Below are 24,548 nucleotides of genomic sequence, written 5' to 3' on the forward strand. Positions count from 1 at the left end.
ACAACCAGAAGAGTCTGTTCAGTGACAGGTTGCTTCTCCCAAAGACAAGAACTAACAGACTTAAAAACTCCTTTGTCCCACACGCCATCAGACTGTTTAACTCCTCTCTGGAGGGGAGAGGGAGGGGAAACAGGAGGACAAAGGAGGGAACAACTAAGCTGTAGTGCCTCTTCACCTCACTGTGCAATACCTTTTGTGCAATACTTTTGTAAATAGTCAACGGTGCAATAGACTCAATACTTGAAATGTGCAATTCACTTGTATTTTTATTTTTATTCCTATTTATTCTATTTATCCCCTTCGTATATTTTATTTATATTGTCTCTGTATTTATATATATGTGTGTGTGTATAACTCTGTAACTTCTGTCGGTGCTGTGCTTTTTTGGAAATCGAATTTCCCAGAGGAACCCACCCGAGGGATTAATAAAGTTCTATCTTATCTTATCTTATCTTAGAAGTCTCTATGCTAATTTTAGTCATATCAAAGAATATCTTAACCAGTTTTCACATCCATTTAGTGTCATTGCCTTATCAGAAACTTGGATCAATATGGAAAAAGGAACAGACTTTGAACTGGAGGGTTATGAATTCACATGTATAACTAGTCGAAACAAAGGAGGAGGAGGAGTGGCCTTGTATGTGGACAAATCCTTGAAATTTAATGTGGTGGAAAAGATGACGATGGTGATTGATAATGTACTAGAATGTAATACAGTTGAAATTTGTAAAGAAAAAAGTAAAAATGTGCTCATTAGCTGTATATACAGAGCTCCAGGTAGTAGTATTGAGACATTTAAAGACTGGATAGAAGAAACATTTATTGAAATAGCTCACAAAAAAGTTTTCATTTGTGGAGACTTCAATATTGATTTGCTAAACCCAAATAAACATATAACCACTGAGGAATTTATAAACATAATGCACTATATGAACCTATTCCCTAAAATTACTAGACCTACCAGGATTACATCACATTGTGCAACTCTCATAGACAACCTTTTTACAAATGACATTGAAAATAAGACTGTAAGTGGACTCCCGATTAACGACACAAGTGACCATCTTCCAATTTTTACAATCTATGATAGGAATTACAAGATCAATAAAATGGACAGTAAAAAAGAGTACAGACGAGTAAGAACAGAAGAAAGAATGAATGCATTTAAAAAAGATTTATTGAAGGAAAACTGGGGTGAAGTATATCAGGAACAGGACGTTAATAGTGCTTATAATAAATTCCTTAGAATATTTACATTACTGTACAATACCAACTGTCCAATAAAGCAATATAGTAGAAACATAAATATATGGACTGTCCATGGATAACAAAAGGTCTGCAAAATGCATGTATAAAGAAAAATGCTCTATACAGAGAGTTCTTAAGAACGAGAACTAAAGATGCTGAAATCAGATACAAAAGATGTAAAAATAGGTTAACTAATATACTTATATTTAGTAAAAAGGAATACTATATGAAGCAATTAGATATAAATAGAAATAATAATAAAAGATTATGGAAAATCCTGAACAGTGTTATAAAACGTGGGACTGGACAAAAGAACTATCCCAAGTATTTCATTTGTAATGACCATGAAGAATACAATATGGATGTTGTGGCAAATAGTCTCAATGAATTCTTTGTAACTGCTGGACCAAATTTAGCAAGAACAATCACGGATCCTGGGAAAGCACAGGAAAAACCGGAGACACTGATTGACAGAAATCCATATTCTATGTTTCTCACAGCCGTTGATGAAAATGAAGTTTTTGAAATTGTCAAAATATGTAAAAATCAGAAATCTTTGGATTGTAATGATGATGATGAAATTAAGTGAATGTCTCTATTTAAAAAAAAAAAAGTGATGTGATATTATAGTAAATAGTATATCAGAAATCTGTTCACTATTTTTATTACAAATTATATCAGTAAGGAAGCTGACTAAAATATTAACTGATAATTTATGGCAAAGGGGTGGGATTAAATAAGTGTTTACTTCTTCCTACTCCCTTTCAACATGTAAATTAATCAGAACGTTTTTTTGTATGTATTTTGTAGTATTTGTAGTATTTCTTTTCTCTCTTATTTTCTTTTCTAAATGTAACTGTATATTGTTCACATGTTGAAATAAATTACCAATCAAATCAATCAATCAATCAAAGGGCATTGCAATGTTATCAGTCAGAACTGAGGGGACTGTACTACCATAAGGAAACATTGCAGACACGGAACATAATTACAAAGTACATAAGTACAAAGCAAATGGGAGTCATGAAGAAGCTGCTAGCAAAGCTGCAGAAACCAAATATGAATAGAGGGTAGGGCTGCCACGATTAGTCGACTAGTCACAATTACGTCGACTATCAAAATCGTTGACGGCTAATTTAACAGTTGATGCGTCGTTTGAAGTTTTGTAAGATCCCAAAAGACGCAGGAATAAGTAGTAGGATTTAACAGTGTAATAACGGACTCAAACAGAAGATGACAGCACTGCATGTACAAGAATGCCAGCTGCCGTTAAACCCCGAAGAAGAAGAAGCTGTGTCCCAGAATTCATAGCGCGGCCCACTGCGGCCCTGCTCAGTTTCCAACAATGGCGGCAGCTATTTAGTTTTAATATTACTCTTATTATTCTTTCTGGGTCACAAAATAAATGTTTAACATATTTTCAGGCGAGAATGTAGCTGTGTAAACCTCAAATATCTGCTCAGTTTATCAGGACAGCTTGGGTTCAAAGCACACTAGAGCCGGTGAGAACATCGGACTCCCGGCAAATCGTTTTCAAACCCACCGCCGTCTTTCACTACTCAGGTTAAACATGATATATAAGTCACTTAGATAACTTAAAAATTTTATTGTTTGTCTTTTTTCAGTATTTTATTTGTTCCTGAGTAAATCGGTTTGGCTGAAATTAAAGTTAGCCCTAAGCAAGCCCTTAACATATGATCAATTATGGCTGGGGTCTATCACACGAGGCAAGACCCCAGGTCTAGGCTCTGTAAAGATGACCCTGAGGCAAGATGCTAGCAATCAGGGCATACATGGAATGCCATAACCAAGTGGCTGCCATAAGTGTTTGGCAGCTGAGCTGAGCCAAAAATAAACTGGAAATCCCAAGATCAGAATGGGATTCACCCCCTAGGTTTTTTAACAATGACCAATCGAAGATCAGGTGGGACATCTAGATACGCTGCTAATGGATATGCTGGTGATGGCTAAACAAGTGGACATAGTAGTGGTGATCAAGTAGAGAGAAGGCCATAGTGAGAGATGTAGCAACATCGGGAAGAAGGAATGCAAGAAGCTGGAGCAATACCAAGGGTTGAGGAAGGAGCTCGAAAAGATATGGAGGTGGAAGGCAACAGTGTTCCTCGTACTAATCTGAGCACTCAGGGCAGTTACCCCCAAACCGAGTGAGTAGCTCCAGCAGATGTTAGGAACAACATCTAAGATATCCCTGCCACAAACCTGACACAGTTTCACCATGAACTCCTTGTGTGTCACAGGCTGCACATGTCACGATACAAGATGAATGAATTTGTTGTTGCAATGTCCAGGACATGCAGCAACATGGTGCTTTACCAATGAGCAGTTTTTCTGTGAGTAGAACAGTACTCAATGAGCTGGCCTGACAGATCAACCCCACCCATATTTTTATTGTATGCCACGATTGGTGGGGGACAGGGGATCTCTCTCATAGCCCATCCCATCCTTCACCTTTCTCTTCCTTCATTGTCTCATTTTGGTCGAGCAGGTAAGGGGGGTCGACCACCCGGTCGTGTACATCAGCCAGAAGCTGACCGATCAAGAAACACAGTACAGCACCCAGGCCTCAGTTGGGTGGTGGGGGTGTTTGGCAGGGTTGTTGACTCTGGCTCTGCTGCAGTGGAGGGGTAGTACAGTGGGCTCAAGGGGCAGTGCCAGGAAGACTGATGGGGCAGGTGAAGGTGATGTGCTGATAAGGTCTCCTTCCTTTTAGTGATGCTGAGGACCGGAGATGAGAGAGAGGAATGGTGAGTGGGGAAGCAGCTGGAAAGTTGACTGACTTGCCAAGACATCGCTGCCAAACCAAGAAACAATGTTATTATATAAATAAAAACCCTGAAAACTGTCACCTGAATGTTCCTTGGGGTCCCAAACATTTCACAAGGACATATACTGCTCAAAACTGGCTCCAGTATTCCTCACAAGTAACACCTTTAAGAATAAGTATCTGATTAGGCAACATGTCTCTGATATTTTTAGGACCGAGTACAATAATCGCAGTTTTGTCTGAATTTAGAAAATTAGACGTCAATAAAGATTTTCTGTCTTTAAGAATGCCTGTAGTTTAAATAATTGATTTTGTTACCGTCATGAAAAAAAAGACCCAATGGATATTAACTACATAGCAATGAAAATGTATGCAATGTTTTCTAATAGTGTCTAGGAAAAGCATGTACTGGTCCCAGCACAAAACTCTATAGCTCTTTGTCTTGATGCATGTTCAATCATCCTGGTAAGTAAATCTCCAAAAGTTGATTCTGTTCATCTAGCTGTAGCGTTTCAATGGGAGAAACGTTTCATAATGACTGCAGGTTTCTCCATCCTTATAAACAGTACATTTGCATAATGACTGAAATTAGCACCACTGGGCTGGGAGGTCAGTTCCTTGATCATTAATATGCAAATTCTCATGATCATTGATCTGTTGATCAATTGATCAGTGCTTGTGTATTACAATAGATTCCACAGCAGAAATGTATTCAAGATTTTTCGTAATAATTCTGTCCAGCTTTAAAGAGTAAGTAAGTAAAATAAAAAATCCTAATTTATAATAATACAATATTTTGGGAAGAATAGATTTTAAGAACAGATTATTGTAGGGTCTCGATCGTATAATATAAAGGATCTGCTGGTGGGAATTGGTGCGATTTAAATAAAATTGAATTGAACTGAATTATTATTAGATCATCATTTATTATTTTTGACTGTTACAACACAAAAGCAGCATTTATGAATATAACAACCTACATCTTCGAAAAAGAACTGAACTGAACTCAGCGCATCAGAGCTACTGTGGTGAAGACATGGACAGCTTCAAAGTAACATGGCTGCGGTGCCAGCCTGACCGAAAGATGAATTCCAAAAAGAACCCCCAGCCCTTCACAGCATCAAAACCCCCCACATCAGTATCAAAATGTCAAGTGGACTGTCATTATGCTGCTCTATTTCTAATTTATTTCCAAGTCATTAACTTAAATGCCAGGCTGTAACATGTATGTGCATATATGGGTGTAAGTTACATGGACGCCATACTTTCCAAAACTGACTATCTCCTACCATCCTCCCATCATCTTTATCATCAAATGTCGTAAGAAAAATAAGAAAAACAGTGATTAGTCCAATAACAGTTTCATTCGGTGTGTTCCCATATACACTACTGTCAAGGTTTTGCATACACAATAGAAATACAATCTGTGGTACACTATGTAAGCATCTTAATATGTTTATAAAACATATTTATTTTAAACTATAGTTGTTTAAATAAATCAGTAAATTAATAGATAAATAATATGTGTGGGAACATCCTGGGACATCAAACGCAGCGTTTCTGCCTCCTCAAATTTGACAATTTGTGTTGTGTGCCTATGACCACTGAACTGAAAGTAAATATCACTTCAAAATAACATTTCAAAATAGTCGCCAAGGCGTGAGAGCTGCTTCCAGCCAGATTTTCATCAAATCTAGACTTTGATGATGCTTTCAATCTATTATACAGTGGCAACATTGTGATTTTCTTTGATTTGATTCATTGATATTTAATTCCGTTTCAATTCAGTTCAGTGTTATTTGTTGATATGTATTGCTGCATCAGTGAAAAATGTATAAAATACCTTACTAGATTACAAAAGTTTTGAATTAAGGTGCTGCATGAATTAATAAAGTTTTATGTAAAACCCAAGTTAGACCATTAAAGCCAAGTTGTGCAGGTGTGAAGGACAACTGAGATTAAAAGCCTCCCTTTTGGTCACACTTCTCTCTGGTTTACTAAAATTGAATATCCTTCATTTCTGTCCTCTTACCATCCATTTCTGTCTTTATTGTTTTAATGAACATCTCTTTATTCTTTTCTCTTTCAACATCCAGCCAAGGTGGATTAAGCCAACAAGCCCAGGATGGTTTAATTTTCTCCTTCTATTCTTTTTCTTCTTCTTTAAATCTTTTCCTTTTTCTTTTTGTCTGTATGCAGGAAGCTCCACCCTTAAACCTCAGGCTGGTATAGAGGAATTACCCGTCTTTCACTCCCCAAATTTATCATCCCAGGACAACGTGGGATTACACTGGTCATTCATACTGACATAAAGGCTATTGCATATATCAAATCCAAAACATATAATGTTTCTGGAAATATAAGGCATAATTTTAACTGCCTCAATAAGACTAATCTAATTTCTCTTTATGCCATTCCACTCTCACTAGTCCTCTGTTCAGGTTCAGCCAAGTGAATCAAAAGTTAACTCGCTAGATTTTTGCTGCTTTGCATTAAAAAGAATCAGACAACTTGCGAGTTGATCCAAGTGAAAACAAAAGCCTTCTTTTTTACACAATCCAAGTGGAGAAGGAATGAAACATCTTGACACTCTTTATGCTGGTCCATGGTATTTTCTGTCTTTGAACTTATGTTTGAAGATACAATGCTAAATGTCCGGATGTGATCAAATCTCAAAAATTTTAAAGAAACCTTCCAGAAAAATCATGATCCATGTCTGAATTGGCTCAAACAGTTAACTCAAAGGTAAGGTAAATCTTACCAGTGGTAAAAATCCATCCATTACTTCTCAAGTAATCCTGCTGAAAAACAAATGAGGCACACAGGCAATTCAAACTAATCACACAAGATCCTTGGCATTATAGGTTTAAAAAGCACAACAAAGGAGTATTTTACTGCACTAATTTGCTGTTTGAACCATGAATGGATCTTCAAACCCCAATGAAGACAGATGTGTGGGAATGTGTTTGTGGTTTCACACAGACACACGTGTTCAAAGAGCAAAGCACAGCACAAGGCTATGGAAACTGTAAAGGGAAAGAGAGATCACAAGTATTGATTTTTTTTTACTTTTAGTATAGGTGAGAAGGTAGGCAGGGATTTACAAGGTGGGGAGAGACAGCAAGTGAGAAAATGTTGTTAGAAAACAATGAACACACAGAGATCCAGCAGTAGGGCTTGCTGTGGGGTACAACAGTGACAGCTGAATTATGGATTCCTGAATTGTAGAGGACAGAGTGGAAGAGCGAGAGTCAGCTGGGCTTAGCTTTACCACTGCATTGTCAAACTGACATAGTACACACACTCTAGAATCACAGTACTGTGTGTGTGTGTGTGTGTGTGTGTGTGTGTGTGTGTGTGTGTGTGTGTGTGTGTGTGTGTGTGTGTGTGGACACAGGACCTGAGCAAAACCAAGAGCTGTAGCATGTTTTGCAATTGTAGTGAAATTGTGATGATAATTCATAAAGATTGTTTGATGTTTCTTAATGAATTGCAGAGACGTTCTTGCTCTCTGTCATGCTGAAAATACAATAACCTGTAAGTAAAATGCATTAATAATAGGCTTGTCATAAAAGCTGGGCTTGAAATACCCAAAATGTGTTTCACACCACCAATATTATTAAAGCAGCCTAATCTTCATAGCTGGGAGCAAATTATCCAAAGTTCCAGTTCATATTAAAGCACATATTGCCAGAAGTATTAGCTTGTCTACCTTCACACATATATGTCCTTAAACGATACCCCATTCTTAACCCACAGGGTTTAATATGATGTCAGCACACCCTTAGCAACTATAACGGCTTCTGGGAAGGTTTTCCACAAGCTTTAGGAGTGTGATTATGGCAAATTATGAACATTCTTCCAAAAGTGCATTTATGTGATCACACACTGATGTTGGATGAGAAGGCCTGACTGTCTCTGCTTTAATTCACCTCAAAGGTGTTTTGTTGGGTAGACGTTGGGACGACATTAGTGACGGCTGAAGAAGTCACTTGGATGAGTGATGAAAACGCTACATCCAGATGAACAGAATCAACCTTATGGGATTTTCTTACCTGGATGACTGAGCATGCATCAAGACTCTTGAGATTGAGAAATGAAACCACCCCATGAAGCTGTACAAGCTGTAATTATAGAAAAAGAGCTTTCCAACATGTTCTACCTAAAAGTTTAAAAATCACCCAAAATTAAATTTCTTTGTCTTTGGCCTTGGATTTGGTCACTAATCAAGTCAAGTGGAGTTTTATTGTCAACCCAGCAATATAGACGAGTATACAGTGGGATGAAAAATCGTCCACCTGGATCAAAGGTGCAAACTGTAAAAATGAAATGACAAAATAAAAATGAGAAAAATTCAAATATGTATATAAACTTAGACATCTACATATTTTATTTCAGTAATGCTTGGGTAGATCGTAGGATGAAAAAGCTAAATGTGTTTCTTTGAAGGACAGTCTATAGATTTTTTTCTATCCAAACAAAACCATAAACAAACATATTTCCTAAATCACATCAACTATTTCCTCATCACGATGGACCACAAGCAAGAAAAGTCTCATAACAAGTGTTTAAAACTGTCCTAACAAGGACAAGGTTAGAAGTTGGTGGCTGGGGAAATTGCCTTTGAAGGCATTTAAAGGTAATATTATTGTAAAAATGTGTTATGGTGCAGACCATGTGTGTTTAAATTTGCTTCAACCAGTTTATTTCCATCTATAGGCTAGTGTTGGATTTTCATCTACTGTTAAATCTGACAGAATTGTATGTGTGTGTGTGTGTTTGTGTGTGTGTGCATGTGTGTGTGCGCGCGTGTGCATACACCTGCTTATGTGGCAGTGTGTGTGTACTCCAGCAGCAGGATACCAGTCTAAGTAGCCTGGGGATAAAGTGTGCAAGAGGAGATAAGGATAGCACACAACCGTGATAACAGATATTATGCCTTTACCTTTAAACACACCACTGAACACCATGGAATCTGGCAAAGTACACAATAAAACACAAAATTACGTACACTACTCAAAAAAAAAAATTAAAGAAGCACATCAGATCCCAATGGGGAAAAAAAACAATAAAAATCACGCCACATGCCTGGTGATATGGACAGGGTGATGTGCTAGGAACAAAAAGATGCCAAACTGTTTGATGGAAATGAAAATGATCAGCCTACAGAGTTTTGAATTTAAAGACTAGTCCATTTGCAGAAATTTCATTAGTGCTCAGTAGCTTGTATGGCCCCCAGTTACTTTTATGCCTGACAACACCAGAGCATCTTCCTATTGAGATGACAGATAGTGTTTTTGGGATCTCCTCCCATATCTGGACCAGGGCACCACTGAGGTCCTGAACAGTCTGAAGCGTAATCTGGGGCATCGGATAGACTGAAAAAATTGACTAAAACGTGACGTCCCAGAGGTGCTCTACTGAATTTACATCACGGGGGCCATTGAATGGTCTCAATTCCTCAATCCTTCTGTAAATTCTTGGATACTTTCATCCCATGAGACCAGAAATTTCTGTGGCTCAGAGGAGCCCAGGACCCACTGCACCAGTGTAGAGTCTGTTTACACAGCCCACCAAACACCTAATGGCAGTCAGGGTGCCGTTGCCTAGCCTGTAGAGATCTGTGCATCCCTTCTTGGATATACCTCCCCAGACCATCAGTGTAGCAACACCAAACACGTCATAAATGATTTTACAGGCTCAGCATTAACCTGCACCAGTGGTAGACCTGCCAACTCTGGTATTCTTTGGCAAATGCCAATTTGGTTCCACAGTGCAGGCAATCAGCACAGGACCTAGTAGAGGATGATCCTCATGAAGTGTGTTTCAGTAGGCCTGAACTGACTGGGTGCAATACTCTGATTACACACTGCTCATTTAAAGTATTTACTCATCTGTCTTCACATGCACATGACCTTGAATGACACCCCATTTTTAATCCATAAGGTTTAATATGATGTTATTGCTATAACAGCTTCAGTTCCTCTGTGGCGGCTTCCCACAAGGTTAAGGAGTATATTTATTTTTGACCATTCTTCTAGTACAAAGCATTTAAGAAAGTACATGTGTGAAGTCAAACATTGATGTTGGACAAAAACGCCTGGCTTGCAGACTCTAATTCATCCCGTGGGTGGAGGTCAGAACTGTGCAGGCCAGTCAAGTTCTTCCACACAAAGCTCACTCATCCATGTCTTTATGGACCTGGAGTGCACTAGTGCGCAGTCAAGTTGTAAAAGGAGGGAGTCATCCCCAAACTCTCCCTTTCAAATCCCCACAAAGTTGAGAGCATGAAATTGTCCAATATGTCACAGTATGCTAAAGCATTAAGCACGAAGCTCTCTGTGCATTGTTCTTGAGCTAATCTGAAGGCAAGACTTTGGAGGTCTGTAGCAACTGACACTTCAGAGAGTTGTTGTATAGTTTATATTTTCTTATAATATCAGTAACATTTGATTGTGGAATATTAAGTAGCCAGGAAATTTTACCACTAAGCTTGTTGTTTCCTATGCTAGAATTCACTGAATTTGGATTTTGTTCACTAAACAAGCCGAAGGACCGTGAAATATGATTGTTTTGTTGAAAGCTGAACTCAAGCTGCATCACTTGACTTTACATTCAAACCTTGTTTTTATAGTGTGTTCTTCAACAGAAGCTCAGTAAGTGAGAACAGTTAGACTAATAATGGCTGCTGGACCGAAACCACACAGACAGGACAGCAGATCTGAAAAGTTCAGACTGACTGACTGTACTGTAGTATTTTTGTAAAACTCTTTAAATAACACTACAATTCACAATTTTATCATTCAGTTAAACTTTGATTTCTTCATTTGAATTCTGCCACATTTTGTCAACATTTTTATTAACTGGAGATTAGCCCAGGGATCAATAAAGTATTCTGATTCTGATTTGTTTCAGGTCTTCCTCTTAAGCATTGCCATATGGCCTGTCAAACAGAGAAACAGGGACTCTGATTTCAATAAAATGGTTTAGTCTCCCCGGCTTCCCACAGAGCTTTATCCGTCTGCTTTATGACTGAACAGTAAAAGGACAGTGTTCAAAGATATTATGAAAAATCTTTTAAAAATTCAAATTCTGGCCAAGAGCATTTTTTAACAAAAATATTAAAAAAGGATGAATAACTAGATCTTATAGTTGTTAATATACAGTCACCAGATACAGATAATTTTGTGTTGTTCAGGTGTGCCTTAATTCTTCGTGGTATAGATTTAATAAGGTGTGTTTGGTCTATACAGACAAAATAACATCTTACATGTGCTACAGATTTGTTGGCTGCACATATGATGTGAATCTGTCATTCCACCACAGTTGCATTATTGGTTGAAATTAGGTGACTGTCGAGACCAGTGAGTATACTGACCTCGTTTTCATGATCAAGAATCGGTTTGAAATTATTTCAGCTCTCTGACATAGCACATTATCCTGCTAAAAGCAGCCATCAGAAGATGGGAACACCGTGGTCATAAAGAGCTGGACATAATCAGCAACACAACTCGGGCAGGGCTGCAGTGTTCATATAATGTTCAGTTCATATTAAAGGACCCAAAGTGTGCCAGGACATCGTTGCATCACTGGCAGCAGCATGAGCTATTGATACATAACAGAATTTCATATTTTTAGGCCAAATTCTGTAATCAGTTAAAAATTATAGATGAAATGAATGTCATTGAACTCTTACTACAAATATAAAGATACGAAGTTGTGGTATCGCAAGAAATAAGTGGTTATATAAATATGAGTATACATAATAGTTATTATTCATAGATACCTACATCCTAAGTTCCTGTTAATCTTCTGAAAGAAACAGAATGAATGTATTGTTACAATGGTAATGCCAGGAGAGGCAGTATTAGTTCTGTGTTACATTAATGTGTAAGGAAGTGGAAGAAGAGTGTGTCCTGTAGGAGGCAGTAGAAAATGGATGCTCATGTTCTGTACATGCCCTGAAAGTAAGGTTCAGTAAACCAGTGCAACGATACCCCGACGTAAGGCTCAGTTATTGTATTTTTATTTTTTGAAGATGCAACAGAAGTAAAATTAAATTTTCATCAAGGGAGAAATTCTGTAAATATTGATGTTGATTCAGATTGTGCAAGTAGACTGCAACTAAAGTTAGTTAATAATTTATTAGAAACCAAATAACCAATAACCCAAATGTTCCTGAGCCACAGTTAAACCAAAGCAAAAAGGGGACAAACCGACACTATCATGAACCTCCTCACCTCACACAATTTTAAGTACCAGGGCCGACAGCTGCAGATAAATGTATTAAACTTTGTGTTCAGTGAAGATTAAAATCACCAGATTTCTCTGTTGTTTGCTTGACTGTGTGAAATAGACAGAGACATCTCCCCATCGGCTCATTGCTTTGTATGTGACAGCATCTTTTGTAAAGCTTGGCGTCAGACGCTACTGACAATATAAAAGGGTCAGCCAGAGACTAGAGACACTTAGAAAGATTAGGGTCAGAATAATTTCCACAGGCAAGGAGAAAATTGAATGTAAAGACAATAACTACAGTAAAGAAAAGATTAAAGAGCAATGAATAAGACACACACAGAAACACATGAGCTAATCAGTATGTTGCCTTTTGATGGAGAACAGAGTGTGAGAGTTATTTATTTGCAGAGTTGGTAATATAATTACTGCATTTATTATTGAACACATTATTTTCTCAGCTATTAAAAATATCTGCCTTCATTATTCTTTTTAAGTTAGTCAATATACCTTCAAAAGCCAAATAGAAATGTCCAAGTTTATATAAAAAGAGGCCAATATCAAACTTCCTTTTGTACAGCTGAGATGCTATATCATCACAGCCTAATAAATCCATTAGTGACATGTGCATGCAGGTTTGCCAATTTTCATTTAACTATTAATGATGTTAATTACGTTTAGATATCTCCTTGCTCAAATTATTACAAATTAAGGGCTTCATATAACATGTCTCTGATTTCAGGGATTGATAAAGCGTAGCGTGGAATGATGAAGAGTTGAAGGACTATAATGGACATGAGAGAACAATTTATTGTATGGCCAGAAATTAGAAATGTGTTAGGAATTAGCAGTGTTGGGGAGTAACGGAATACATGGACCGGTGTTATGTATTTAAAATACAAAATATGAGTAACTGTATTCTGTTACAATTACCGTTTAAAAAGGTGGTATTCAGAATACAGTTACTTTGTTGAAATAAATGGATTACACAGCAGTCTTTTCCTGTTTCATATGTTAGGCTGTCCCCTCTCTGTTTTAGGTAATTCCACGCTGGTGGAAACCCAAACAAAACACACATTAAGAGGCTCTAATGCCTGTGTCTCAATCTTGCGGCCCGCAGAATGATGTGAATAAATATTTTTTTAAATTATTATTCAAAAAATTACTTAATATGAAGGCAATAGGCAGAGTGTTACAGGTATATCCCTAAAGAATGTAGCCTCATGGCGGTGTAGCCCAGTCCAGCCCGACTCAAAAAGTGCAGCCTTACCTAATGTTACTGTTACTCATTTTATATTAAGATTTAAAAATCTAGTCGGTATTGTTATGGCGAGTAACCTTCAGTAATAGTAATAAATCACACAGCAATAGTGCATTCATGTGGTTGTAAAAAGCAAGATAATATATTAAGTAATCCAAAGTATTCAGAATCAGTTACTCTCATTGAGTAACATAATGGAATACGTTACAAAATACATTTTGGGGCATGTATTCCGTAATCTGTAGTGGAGTACATTTTAAAAGTAACCTTCCCAACACTGGGAATTAATTAGTAGGAAGTGACATCAAAGAAATGAAATTTCTTCTCTATCCTAATAAATAATTGTTCATAACACAAGCACTTTCTATGCAAATCCCAGTGGGATCTTGGCTGGCATTCCTGGGATTTGTGGGAACCAAATGCCCAGTTTGCTCTGATTACCATGGGGACCCCTGTTGACTTCACCCTCCACATCTTCTTGAGCTCCTGTCTCAGCCCTTGCTATTCCTCAGGCTTCTCATGTTCCTTCTTCCTGATGTCGCTATCACTTGGTAAATGGACTGTTTCTTATATAGCACTTTGCTATATAACATGCCAAATTCACCCATTCACACCCATTTACACAAAATCTTTCTTCTATGCTTTGAGTGACTCCTTAGTCCCATAGCAAGGTTTGGTGACGATCTGGCTGAGGGAGTTTAGAGCTATGCAGAACAGCAGCGATAAATCCTGCACTTGATGGTGACTTGTGCTGTTGGATTGAAATTCTGTGGAGAACAGTTGGTTGTATTTTCCTGCCTTCTATCTCTCTGGTGTACCTCTTCAAGTGGCTGGCCAAGGTTGTAAGTCTGGGCTTGGCAGTTTCCAAGGCCTGTTGGCTAACCTCCCTCCGTGCTTGATCTTGGCCTCTCCTTCTCCATGGAGGGTACTGCTCCTCGCTATGTGTATCACATGATCACTTAAGGCTTGTTTGTTTCCTCAGCAGTGTTTGTTTGACATGTCAGCTTTCTCACAATATAATCTGACTAACTTGTGTGTAAATTCTTGTTCCACTAAATATATTGTCCACATCCACAAACATATTTATGCATTGTTGTACTTGTCTTCAAAAAAGTGAATTGTTATGCAGTGGGAAAGTTATTCCTCAAGTCACCTTTTGAAGCCAGACATGAGAAGAAACATGTAATATTCCTGAAAGAAATACAGCAAATGATTGGTGTGTGTGTGTGTGTGTGTGTGTGTGTGTGTGTGTGTGCTATTTGTAATGTAATTAATACAAGTAGACTTTTGATGATGTGTCATGATGTGTATATTAGACACTGCAAAGCTGTGAAAGATGATGATGAAGAGGAAGATAAAAGAGGATAAAAGACATAAAATAAAGAAATGAGGCAAGAGGGACAGTCTAAGAGATAAATGCTGGGAAAAAGGCAGAGCGACAAAGAGAGAGATGAAAGCAGAGACGGAGAGCAGATGATGAGGCCCTTTCGATGAAGATGTCATACCCGAACAGATGCCAGCTGTTCACTGGGTATATCTGTACATGTGTGAGTGTGTGTGAGAGAGAGCGAGCGAGAGAGGGTACATGCAATCATCTTCATGCTGTTATGAGCTCATTACAAAAACAGATCTGAAAAGATTGAAGATGATGATAGAGATGATGGTAATGATGATGATGATGATGATGATAACATGATGATCATAACAACAACGTCTGTGTATCTCTGCCTGATTCCATCTGATGCAGTGATTATTTTAAAGTTAAGTTGTAGTGTATTAATAAAATTATACTATTGATAAAGACTAGTAAAGAAGGCTGGAAGCCAAAATCAGGGTAGTCCAGAGGGACGTTTAGTCAGTTAACTGAAATGTGGAAGGGCATTATGAGAGACGGGTCCTTGATGATTATAAATATCAGATATTCATAACTGATGCTTCTAAAAACAGACAAACATAGGCTTACAGGTCTGGCCACCAGGTTGACGAGATATTCCAGAGAAGCTGAGGCTATTAGAATCATCAAGGGTGTACTCTCACCTATGAGGAAATAATAATACAAGGGCAGACCTAGCAATACTAGAAGATCTGGGAGAAAGAGGCATCACACAACACCAATGCCAAGCATCTGGTGGACCTAAAAGCAGATCACAACAACTTCCCAGAACAACAGTCAACACACAGTCAACAACTTGAAACTTCAAAGTACCAGATGAATACATGCCTCCCCACAGGTAGAGGCCAATTACCTGGTAGAAAGACAGGTAATCAGATTGTTGGTGAAAAGAAGGGGACATTACACAGCATGGAAGCTTCTCTTAGACATTGAGTAGGTACACTAATCAATAGATGAGCACTACTCAGAAAGACAATGGAAATAACACCAATGGCTACAGGCACCAGCACCTTGTTGACAGAACAGCACACCAGAACTCTAACACGAGGCAGACCAACCTGACCATCACCTGAACTGATTACAAGAAAGCCTCCAACTCAATGCCCATACATCGACACCGACGTGCTTGGGACAAGACTGATAGAGCACATGTACTATCCACAGGAAATCAGTGGGACTGTGGAAAACAATACTAGAGGCCAACTTGAAGCTAATTGCACAAGTTCCCATTGAGTGTTGACTATTACCAAGGGGAAGCAATGTCCCAGCTGCTATCCATCTCACCTGGGTCTACAGTGAGGACATTCGGATCTCATTTGGATAGAATAAGTGTGCCCAGACTGAAGGGTTGGAGTTGCCAGAAGGCAGAATAGCAGTTATACAGATCAGCTGCAAGTACCTGGGTATCCACAGGTCATAAGGATTCAAGAAGGCTAGCCACAGCCAAATACCTCCACTGGTAAGACAGGTATTGACAAGCCAGCTGAATGGTTGGAAAGATCCAAGCCATCAATACATACACTCTAAAAGGCATCATATAGCAAGCTGGAATAGTAAGCTGGGCAAAGGAGGAGATACTGATGCAGCCACTAACATTTGCCACGTGCAGCTGGACGACACCCAGCAGCAAGTATGTTTCTTCTTTTTTTTTTTTTTTTGTTAAACCAATGAACTATGGTTCATTTAAAAAGGGACATTTCTACAGGTTTTATGGAGTAATCAATTCAAATTTGAAATTTCTCTTCAAATTATCATTATTATATACGAAGAAGGTCAGGAGAGAGGTACAACACTGAGTTCTACAGCTATCTGTAAAAGACACTGTAAGCTGTCATTGTTTAAGGATCAATTTCAGGCAGTGGAGCTAGGGATTTTGTCAAAGTTCATGAAATTAAAAAGAAGTAGCATCAGATGCTCTTTCCTTCTAGAACAGGGGTGGGCAAACTTTTTGATTCGTGGGCCACATTGAGTTCTAACATTTGACAAAGGGGCCGGAACAGGAGTAGATAGATGGCATGCTTTGAAAACATCACCTCATTGGGGGAAAAATACACATCTTGGGATATGGAGAAAACATGTGCTTTAATTTCCAATGAAAATGAAGAAAAGCATTACAATAAAATCTCTGACTTCGAAATGAGCCTTTAAACACTGAAAATCAAATAAATGAATATTTTATTTTAAAGCACTGAAAGTTCTGTTATCCTTCAGGATATCACATCACTCTCCTCCTAACTCTTTTCCCCCCCAAAAAACGGTAGGAGATGCAGATGTACTTGTCCTGTTCCTTTTATTCAATTTGTTTCCCCGGTGCCAAAAGTCAACAACGACCAGTGCAAGGACGAAACAGTTGCAGCAAGTCAGTCTGTGAAGCGTTATAGTTGATCTGCGCGCACTGTTCATTTTAACAACGTGCGTATCACGGAGAGACACACATTTTAATGGGAGCAGTGTTGTTGGTCTCCTTTTTTAGCCAGCGCATCAAAGTCTGGAGTTAGTTTTGTTGTGGCGATTCTCAGGATTGATCTGAGGTGTAGGTCTGTTAACTTGGATCTGTGGCTGGCTTTGTTGATGTTCATGACGCTGAATGTCTGTTCACACACGAAGGTAGAGCCGAATAAAGCCAACATCATCTGCGCTCTTCGCCTTAGATTTGGAAACGCGGCATCATTGAGTGAAGCATAGAAGTCATTTAGTTTCAGAGAGCTGAACTTCTCTTTTAAGGCAGGGTCAGACTGAAGGTCGATGAGTTCGAGCTGAAGCTCCTCTGGAGCTGTTTCGGGGTCTTGTGACAGAGGAAAGGCCACCAATTGAAGTGACTTGTCAATTTTATCGAAATCCAAAAACCGACGGCAGAATTCTCCGTGCAGTGCATCCAGTGACTCACTGTATTTCTTTACTTTTGCTCCGGCCTCTTTCAGCGTGGCTAGTGTAGGAAAATGAGTGAATGACTTGTTCAAAATCTGCCTGGAGAATAAAGCCAGCTTGGATTTGAAGGCTTTCACGTTTGTGTGCATGTCATGCACAAACTGCTCCTTCCCCTGCAGTTTCACGTTGAGCTCATTCAAGTGTGAAAATACGTCTGTAGCAAACGCGAAGTCACACATCCAGCTCTTTTTGCTCAGCTCAGGAAATTCATCAGTCTTCCCCTGCCGCTCCAAAAACACGCCAATCTCCTCTTTGAGCTCCCACACTCGTTGAAACACTTTGCCCAAACTCAACCAGCGGACACGGGAGTGATAAAGCAGGTCCTGGTGATCCGCATCAGTTTCCTCCAGGAACGCAATGAACTGACGGTGCTGAAGTCCCCGTGCGCGTATGAAGTTGACAAGTTTCACCACAGGATTCACAACATGATTCAGCTGTAACACCGATTTACATAGAGATTCCTGGTGGATGATGCAGTGGAGGAAAATCACATCCTGGTCAGAGTTTTCATCTTTCACTTTATTCTGGATTCTCCTCAGCAGGCCAATGTTTTTTCCCGTTAAATTTGGAGATCCATCTGTGGTGACGTTAACAAGCTTACTCCAGGGAAGCTTCATGTTTTCGATGGCAGCAGACACTCGTTCAAACAAGTCCTCTCCCCGTGTTTGTCCTTTCAGAGACTCCATTGTCAAAAACTCCTCCGTTATTTCAAAGGTTTCGTTGATTCCTCGGATAAAAATGAGGAGCTGAGTAGTGTCTTTGACATCGTTGCTTTCATCCAGTGCTAAAGAATAAAAAGTGAATGACTTCGCCTTTTTGTTTAATATGCTGGTGATATCTTCATCTATTAGTTCTACACGGCGAGTCACTGTCCGCCGTGATAAACTGATTTTCTCAAATTTGTCTTTGGTCTCCGGGCACAAAATACCTGCTGTCTCTACCATACATTCTTTTAAAAACTCGCCCTCTGACAGTGGTTTGCTGGCCTTTGCTATTTTGAATGAAAGCATAAACACTGTCCATTGCACTGTCCACTTCCTGCTGTGACAAAACAAATTTCCCACGTGTGGGACTAATAAAGGTTATCTTATCTTATCTTATCTTATAAAACTGGCCTTGGTACTTGACTCTTGAATGGCAGTTTGACGGTGAAAAAAACTTTGCTGAGCCTTCAAATTAGCTGCCAACTTCTCAGCAGCAGATTCCCGTTCTTTTGTTGAGAGCTTGCTAGCATAATTTGCGTGCTTTGTGGCAAAGTGACGGCTAATATTATACTCTTTAAAAACCGCCACAGTTTCTTGGCATATCAGGCAAACAGCAGATGATCGGTGTTCAGTGAAAAAATATTTAGTTGTCCACTCCTTTTTGAACACTCGACATTCTCTGTCCACTTTCCTTTTCTTGGGACCGCTCATCTTCATAGAGGGGTGGTAGGTCACAGGGTAAAGTGCAAACGTGGAGTAATAGGCCTACGCCGCTTCACCTCAACAAAGCCAATATATCTAGAGTGCGCCATCTAGTGAGGAAACATCAGAATTGCAGGGGAAATAAAACATTAACAAGGTTAATTTATTAAATTTTTTTCAAGTTTGGCGGGCCGGATCAAAACGTTCAACGGGCCGCACGTGGCCCCCGGGCCGTAGTTCGCCCATGCCTGTTCTAGAAAGACTCTGATTGCTAGCAGCTTCATTTTTCAGCATGACTATGATTCCAAATACAATTCCAACACAGCAAAAGCATACGCACATAGAAAAACACACAATGAAGCGGTATCAGTCATGGACTGGCTGCCCCAGAGTACAGACCAAAACATTACTAAAGCAGTGTGGGATCATTTTGACAGAGAATGTAGCAAAAGGCAGAAATATTCATAGTGACTCTGAATGTCCTTCAGGAAGCCTGGAGATCTATTGCTATAAGAAGACTGACATTCTGATTTCTTTTATTGAGCGTATAAGTAACTAAAGTAGCAAATACAGTCTTTCTATCAAGTCAAAATCACTTCTCCATATTTTTAAGCTATACTTTAATTCTGTTGTTAATTCAACACGACGTCAGGAAATTTGCTGAGGTCTTAACATCAGTTTTATTAATACACTCTGGGTTTCACAATTGCATAAAAAATGCATTTTAACAGTAATATATAAATCAGGAAAATATTCTGTGATTAATTTTTATTAAAGAACAAAACACAACAATAGTATTTACTGCGAAACTGTGAGAAAGGTGTTCCAAGACTAGCCAAGATGCAAACTGGTACAGCATGCACTGAAAGGCACATCCAAGTGGCCGGTATAGTGTACATTTGTGCTCACATGGACTCTAAGGCTACATTCACACTGCAGGTCTTGATGCTCAATTCCAATTTTTTGATCAAATCCGATTTTTTTGTCTGCTTGTTCACACAACAAATAAAATCTCTCTCTAGTGTGAACCCTCAAAGCGGCCCGCATGTGCAAAAGAAGACGTCATACACAATGTGCTCTGTTTAGACCCAGAGCAAACAGTATTGTTTGACTGATGGCCTTAATATAAAGACTTCGGATTTTACGTTTCCCAATTTTTGCTTTAAGTTATTTTGTTATTTACATAATAATGTAAACAACCTAATAATGATCCTTATTGCTGTTTTAGAGGAGCGGTGCTTCAAAGGATCGCTGCAGATTTCTGTCAGAATCTGCAGGTTATACAGTACAAATAAAATGTTCACGTTGTCTTCCCAACAGTTTCACTAACATCTACACTGGATGGCCAGGAAGCGTTCACGATGTCTTCTCCGGCGCTGATAATTGGTGTCTGTCTTGTGTCAGTGACATAAAAGACGGATTTAATGCAACATGACCGTTCAAACAGCAGTCGCTTTCTAAAACATCGGATATGTATCGGATTCAGGACCACACACGAAAGGGACCCAGATCGGATTTGAAAATATCGGATTTGTGCCGTTCACACCATGATCGGATATGGGTCGCATAGGGTCAGAAAAATCGGATTTGATGCGCTTTTGCTTGCAGTGTGAACGTAGCCTAAGTCTCTAAGTCCCAGTGGAAGACATGACCAAAGGTGGTTGAAAAGAACAAAGCTAACATCTTGTGGGACTACGAGTTCCACACAGAGAAGCATCTGCTGGCCAACCAACCAGACAGAGTCATGGTTGACAAGGAGCAGAAGACTCCAGTTATGCTAGATGTAGCCATCCCAGTAGACAGACTCATCAAGAAGAAGGAGCACTGGAAAAGAAGGAGCACACAAACAAGGTGACTGGAAGTAAAAGTCCAAAGTGGTCCCAGTGATAATGGAAGCAGCGGGAGCTGTAACCCAACCTGGAAGTGGAAGAGTGGTTTCGGTGGATTGCATAACATCAGAGGTCTCTGTTCAGAAAAACAGAAAAGACTAATCTAGGGTCACGAAGGGCTGGAGCCTCCTCCCAGTTACCATAGGGTGAAGGGTCATGTGATGCCAGGAGAGAGACAATAAGTTAGTTGCTGTAGTCATTTTTCAGAGTTATTATAACTGGTCTGAGATAAACTCAACTTGGTACCACCCTGAAGCCAACAGCTGGGTTATTGATCCATGAAAAGCTGTCAGTCAGTACAAACAAACACCACAGGCTCGCAGACTGCGGGGTGAGATTAAACAGGAACCTAACAAGTGACTTTATGTAGCTGACAAGTCTAGCTCTGTCCATACTTGGGATTTAGACAAAGGGGAAGATGGGAAGGAGAGACACAAGATATGGGAGATAATGACAGCCTCTCAAGCTTACACATCTCCCAGGACAGAGAAGGACAACCAGACAGATAAGCAGAGGGACAAGTATAAAAACCTCACCAACATGACAAGACAAGCTCGTATTCTCTCTCAAGATTTAGATTCAAACTGCGATACTAAGAGTAACTGCGATACTAAGAGTAAAGCTGTGTGGCCCTTAAAGAAAGCCTCAGGGTAGATTCTGTTGGTTCATTACAATTTTTTATCAAATGTTTTTAGATCATAAAATGAAAACTAAAAATAAAATATAAATGTGTTTTTTAACATTACATGTTTTATCAAATGATGGGTCTACTTCATATTTTTGATCACTTTATTGTTTTAGACAACAACTGTACTTTTCTGAAGTTGACTTTTATGGCTGTGACATGAAAAATGAATCAGAGCTCACATGACAAAGAAACAAATATCTGCTGTCGGTTAGCATCTGTTTAAGTTTCTACATAGAGAAGTTACAGTTGCTGTGATCCAGCACTGGAAAACTAAGCAAGGACAAAGTGTGTTGTTAAATACTGAGGGATTTAACTCTTTTTACTGTTTCCTGTTTTTGTTTTCATAGTGATTGTGATAGAAAAATCTTTCTCTAAGAGATTTACAGCATGAGATAACAGACTCATTTATTTTGTTCATTGAACAGTGCAAATATTTAAGGAAAATACTTACCTTGAAAGCATGTATTTATGCATTTTATTTGTGATGTAAATTATATACAGCACTCCCATATTTTGTAGTGTTAAATCAGCTGTTATTTATCTTAGGTAAAACCAAAAATACAAAATACAAGGCCTGGATGATATGTTATCAATTAAGCTACAAACACTAGATAAAGACACTTAAAACACTGTTCACTTAAATAGCAGTTATATATTCCCACGATGATTCGTAGTTATCCCTAACCTCGCTCCACGATTATATATATGCTATATAAGGAAGGCAGTGGGTCTAGATGGCCTCAGCTTCAGGATTCTCAATTATTGCAGCGACCAACAAACCTTAGACCTCAGCAGCTACAGTCTGACTTCACACATCATGGGGAAGCTGGAAAGGCTGGTCCTTTATGGAATTATTTTTATGTCATAAGTTGCATGTGAGAAAAAAACATAATCTGAGCAAATTATTTTATTGCAGGTACCTATTGCCACGTCCACAATTAAAATACTGACTGATAAATTCAGCATAGTGCATGCATAGAACTCAGCAGCTGTCGCACACACAAACACACATAAAACAATAACTTCTCAAATTTGGTCCTCCACACTGTAAACACATACGGTTTAAAACTGCGCTTGCTGCAACAGTGTAACTTGGGCTAACGCAGTACCCTAAACTGTCCATCAAAATGACCAGCCCCTCTTCCTTTGGGCTCCGGCGCCAAACGGTGAAAAGTCAGCTGATTTGCACGACCAGGATTCCTCTGCAAGCACAAAGAGCTCCCCGCACGAGCGTGAAACTGCAGCAGCGCTTTCACAGCAGACACTCTCACGTGTGCGATGGTTCCTTTGTGTATGTGGCTGCTGAGTTCTACGAGTGCAAGTACTTGAATTTCTGTGTGAGGAATTTAATTGCGCCCGTGAAATAAAATGATTAGGAGATGGACATTAGCAGGAACAAACACTTGCACAAGTGAACATTCAGTAAATGGACATTGAGACGGTGGACTTGTGCAAGTACCTGGGTGTTAATCTGCTGAATAAACTGGTCTGGACTGACAACACAAATATTATTTACAAGAATGGACACAGCAGGATGTGTGCTGGGGAGGGGTAGGCCTTTTAAAGTGCAGGGGAAGCACTTGAAGACCTTTTATTACTCTGTGGTGGCATCAACCATCTTTTATATTGTTGAGGTGCAGGACATCCACTGGGGACAGAAAAAAACTGAACAGATTCATCAAGACAAGCAGCTTTTTCTGGGATAGCCCTTTGACCCAGTAGAGGCAGCAGTGATTGGAGAATGGTGGCTAAGCTTTCGCCCCTTTTAGATAACACCTCCCTGCACAGCACCGAGCAGCTCCTTCAGTTACAGTCTGTTATACTCACTATGAGAAGACTACAGAAGACTCTACAGTTACCAACAGCAGTGTATACACTGCATGTGCATACACATGTGCACACAGTCCAGTCTGATATATCTCAGTATAGACACTACGCAATATTTATATATTATTATAATTATTAATATTATCTTGTTGCTATTCGGCATCTAAAAATATTAAAATGTATCAAACGTTACCTTCTGTATTACACACACACACACACACACACACACACACACACACACACACACAGATAGATAGATAGATAGATAGATAGATAGATAGATAGATAGATAGATAGATAGATAGATAGATAGATAGATAGATAGATAGATAGATAGATAGATAGATAGATAGATAGATAGATAGATAACACCTCTTTCTATAGGCCAGGACACTGATTCCAAAACCGCTCAATCAAATAACATCAACTATATGTAGTAAGTACAGCTTCACCTCCTGCTCTCATGTTCCTTCCCCACCAGTGAGGTGTTTGGCCAAATGGTGTCTTCGAATACCTGAACTTTCTTGCCATGAGGCAACAGCACCAACCATCACCCTTCTGTAATTGTGAGAAAATGTAGTGAATTATAGCATATTAGATTTAAAACTAATCATAACTTTTAGGTTCACTTTGATTACTTTATAAAAATCTTATTACAGCCAAATGTGTCATAAATGTGTCCCCTAGCACCACCCTTGACTCTACGGTTTTTGAAACGGATCACTCTCTGAAGAGCTTTTTGGTCCGTAACACAGCCTGTTTAGCCTTGTTACGGACCAGGATGTTCTGTGTGAGGATGCTCTCCACAGTACCTGCCTTTTTGGTCTGGACCTGAATGTGGGCAGACCATGTCAGGTCTCAGATGTGGACACTGACTCTACTAACTAA

At 39.1% G+C, this 24,548-nt stretch overlaps 1 protein-coding gene and 1 pseudogene across 1 annotated transcript in view; both read right to left on the bottom strand.

Annotated features, from left to right (window-relative positions):
* tenm3 (teneurin transmembrane protein 3) overlaps positions 1-24,548 on the bottom strand; it is an 810,020-nt gene that overhangs the window by 586,600 nt on the left and 198,872 nt on the right. The window lies entirely within an intron of this gene.
* On the bottom strand, positions 17,190-18,794 carry LOC146571854 (general transcription factor II-I repeat domain-containing protein 2 pseudogene; annotated as a pseudogene).

Source organism: Mchenga conophoros, linkage group LG6 (assembly GCF_057382185.1).
Source record: "Mchenga conophoros isolate Kocher_MC1m ecotype Shallow Benthic linkage group LG6, M_conophoros_male_GT1.1, whole genome shotgun sequence".
Lineage (NCBI taxonomy): Eukaryota > Metazoa > Chordata > Actinopteri > Cichliformes > Cichlidae > Mchenga > Mchenga conophoros.